Source organism: Triticum urartu, chromosome 2A (assembly GCF_056163025.1).
Source record: "Triticum urartu cultivar PI428250 chromosome 2A, HENAU_Tu73, whole genome shotgun sequence".
Taxonomy (NCBI): domain Eukaryota; kingdom Viridiplantae; phylum Streptophyta; class Magnoliopsida; order Poales; family Poaceae; genus Triticum; species Triticum urartu.
In genome coordinates this window covers 582577821-582581773 of record NC_141874.1, presented here as the reverse complement: position 1 = coordinate 582581773, position 3953 = coordinate 582577821, and positions in this window count along the sequence as shown.

The following is a 3953-nucleotide window of genomic DNA, read 5'->3' as shown; positions in this document are numbered from 1 at the left end:
TCAACCTCATGAACAAGATCAAGGGCAAGATCAACCTCAAGATGGTGGTGAACCACCAAGTGATGCCCAAGGTCAAGTTCTCTCCTCCGAGCAAGCTTAAGACGATGCTCAAGATGATCAAGTTTCCGCTCCTCAACTCACTCCTGAGGAGGAATTGGAGCGTCGTGCCGCCAAGATTGCTTCCAAGCTCTCTATCAAGGGTCATCTCATGACGAATGTGCTTGGAAGAATACGAAAGGGGGTAAGCACTCGTAGACAATTGGCAAACTATTGTGAACATCACGTGTTTGTCTCTTGTGTTGAACCCCAAAAGGTCTATGAGGCGCTCGAAGATTCGGATTGGCTTAATGCCATGCATGAAGAACTCAACAACTTCGAGCGCAACAAGGTGTGGATATTGGTGCCAGGGCCAACGGGGAACCATAATGTCATTGGAATCAAGTGGATATTCAAGAACAAGCAAGATGCTCATGGAATATTGTCCACAACAAGGCTCGCTTGGTAGCACAAGGCTACTCCCAAGTTAAGGGTATCGACTATGGTGAAACCTTTGCTCCCGTTGCTCGCCTTGAATCTATTCGTTTGTTGATTGCTTATGCTTCTCATCATAACTTCAAGGTGCAACAAATGGATGTGAAGAGTGCTTTTCTTAATGGTCCTATTAATGAGTTGGTGTATGTCAAACAACCCCCGGGGTTCGAGGATCCCTATTTCCCTGATCATGTGTACCAACTAGATAAGGAACTCTATGGCCTTAAACAAGCCCCACGTGTGTGGTATGACCACCTTACCGAGTTATTGCAAGATCGTGGGTTTGAAATTGGGAAAATCTACCCCACTCTTTTTACTAAGAAGGTCAAAGGGGAGTTGTTTGTGTGGCAACTATATGTTGATGATATTATCTTTGGTTCTCCTAACAAATCTTTCAATGAGGAATTTGCCGCTCTCATGACCTCAAAGTTCAAGATGTCCATGATGGGAGAGTTGAAGTTCTTTCTCGCGTTCGAAGTCAAGCAACGAAGAGAAGGAACCTTCATCAACCAAGCCAAATACAATCAAGACATGCTCAAGAGATTCAAGCTAAGTGATGTCAAGCCAGCTTCCACTCCAATGCCCGTCAAATTCCAACTTGACATAGATCCCAATGGTAAAGCAGTGGTTCAAAAGGTATATCGCTCCATGATTGGCTCCTTGCTTTACCTTTGTGCATCTAGACCGAATATCATGTTGAGTGTGGGAATTTGTGCATGGTTTCAAGCCGCACCTAAGGAGAGCCACTTTGTGGTGGTCAAGCGAATCTTTCGATATTTGGCTCATACCCCAAACTTTGGCTTATGGTACCCAAGAGGAGCAAACTTCAATCTTGTAGGCTATTCGGACTCTGATTGGGCGGGAGACAAAGTGGATAGGAAGTCAACTTCCGGAGGGTGCCAATTCCTTGGTTGCTCTTTGGTGAGTTGGTCTTCTAAGAAGCAAAGTTGTGTGTGTCTCTTGTCCATCGAGGCGGAGTATGTGGCCGTCGGTATTTGTTGTGCACAACTCCTATGGATGAGGCAAACTTTAAAGGATTATGGTGTCATTTGTGACAAAGTGCCTCTTTGGTGTGACAATGAAAGTGCCATCAAGATATCTCTCAACCCGGTGCAACACTTCAAGACGAAGCATATTGAGATTCGGTATCACTTCATCCGGGATCATATTAGGCAAGGGGAGATCGAGCTCAACTATATCAACACTCATGATAACCTTGCAGATATCTTCACGAAGCCTTTGGATGAAGCAAGATTTCGCGAGTTAAGGCATGAGCTAAATATCACTAATTCAAGCAATGTGGCTTGAACCCTTGCACACCTCACCATACTAAACTTGATGTCTTGTTTAGGTGTAGGCATGGACATAGGGGGGGTGTTGTTCTCTCAATGAACTCTCCCTCCCCCCCCCATTATGCATAAATTGATCAACTCTTTCACATTAGCCATTTTTATGGTACTTGTGCTTCAAAGACGAGTTTTGTTCATGGGCCCAAGGATAATTCTTTGCGGTGCCATACCAATTGACTCAAACATAGGTGGCTCCAGCCACCGCCCTCTCTTTGGAGAGGTTGTGTCTCGTGTTTGGTCCTTGTTGTCTCTTGCATTTCTTCTCTTTGAGCCGAGTTTGTGGTTGAGTTTCCTCTTTTGTTTGCTTTTTGTGTGTTCGGTTGCTTGAAGGTGGCGTTGCAAAGGTCGTTTTCCTCTCGTGTTTGCGAAACTTGCGCTTTCTTGGGAGTACGATACTACCGTGGTAAGCCACGGTACTACCGCAGGAGGAAGGCTGCTCTGTGTGTTCATAGTTGCAGCCTTACTACCGCTTCCATCGCGGTAGTAATTTTTTACTGCCGCTGGAAGAGCGGTACTACCGCCCAGCGAGCGGTACTTCCGCCCGGGCGGTACTACCATGAGGACCCGCGGTACTACCGCGCCACCGCAAGCAGGTGGGGGTTAAGAGCGGGGCAAGGGGAGTTCCAACTCCCCCATACCCATTCATATCCTTTCCCCACCCCATCTCTCTCTCTCCTTCCCAAGAACGGCGCCGGAGGACCTCGCCGGATCTCCATCTCCGGCCGCTCTCCTCGCATTTCGACCGGTGGGATCGTTCCCCACCTCGCCCTCTTGCCATGGACTCCGGTGGTGGCTCCGATTCCAATGTTTGTCGCTCGACCAACCCGCGATACAGGATCCAAGCGTCTTCACAATCAAGATGCTCCGGAGGGCTCCAATGCCCCACAACGCCATGTCAAGAAGACCGCCACCAAGACCAGGGGGCATGGATGAGATACCACTAGCTGAGTTTGTCACTCGCGGGAAGATCAACCCCTATGTGAATCCACGTGCAAATTTCAGAGGGAATGATTTGTTCTGGACCAAGCAGTTGTATCTTATCTTTCTGGATGTGATCAAGGCCAAGCAGAACATGTACGTGGACTGGATTGACATGGTTCATATGAGGAAGGATCAACACCGGGAATATTTTGGTGAGGCTTTGGACCTGGTGGAGCAATTTTGCATTGAGCACATGCTTACTTTCCACCTGGACTTAGACCCTGAGATTGTGGCCCGGTTCTTTGCTTCGGTCCACTTCCACACCGATGAGGAACGGACCATGACATGGATGACCAATGGGCAACGGATGACTGATATGTGGAAGGACTTCATGGATTTGCTACAGGTTCTTGATGAGGGGCTCAACAAACCCGTTGGTGTTCGTCCTCATGCCAACCCCGAGTCAGCCAGCAAGAACAAGCTTCAGCCCTACTATGTTGAGAAGAAGCTTCCCAGTGGCAAGAAGGTGTGGGTGCTGAACTCATTCCTTGACATCATGCATCGGATCTTCCGCAACTCCCTCTTTCTGCGCATTAGCGACAAGGACAAGGTGCATGCCTATATCGTGGATATGATGCTCATCTGTGAGGAGGCGCGTCGTGCTCAGACGCAACCACTTGATGTCTCACATATCATGTGGTGTGAGATACAGTTTGCAGTGTTCAACCGTAAGGTACCCATCTATGGACCTTACCTGTTTCACTTGATCTCAAGGACTTGGGAGAAGCTCTATCCCAATGATGAGTTTGTTGCCCCCGACTGGATTCGTCACGAGCCCATCAAGCTCTGCATCAAGAGTCAGTGGTCTAACACCACTACCCGTGCTGAGGTTGAGGTTGCTCAGATGAATGTGGATGAGGATGAGATTGAGGAGGAGGAAGCGGATGAGGACAACTCTGCCGGCTACTCACCTTCATCTTCTAAGCCTTGGGCTAAGAAGCTGAAGAACAAGATGAAGGCTCTATTCTGCATGCAGGCCAAGGGACAGTACAGGTCGCATGTTGCTCAGAAGGAGAGTCGTTGTCATGACAAGAGGATCTTGAGGACGTTTGGCGAGGAGATATCAAGCGGGTCCGAGAAGCACATCACCCC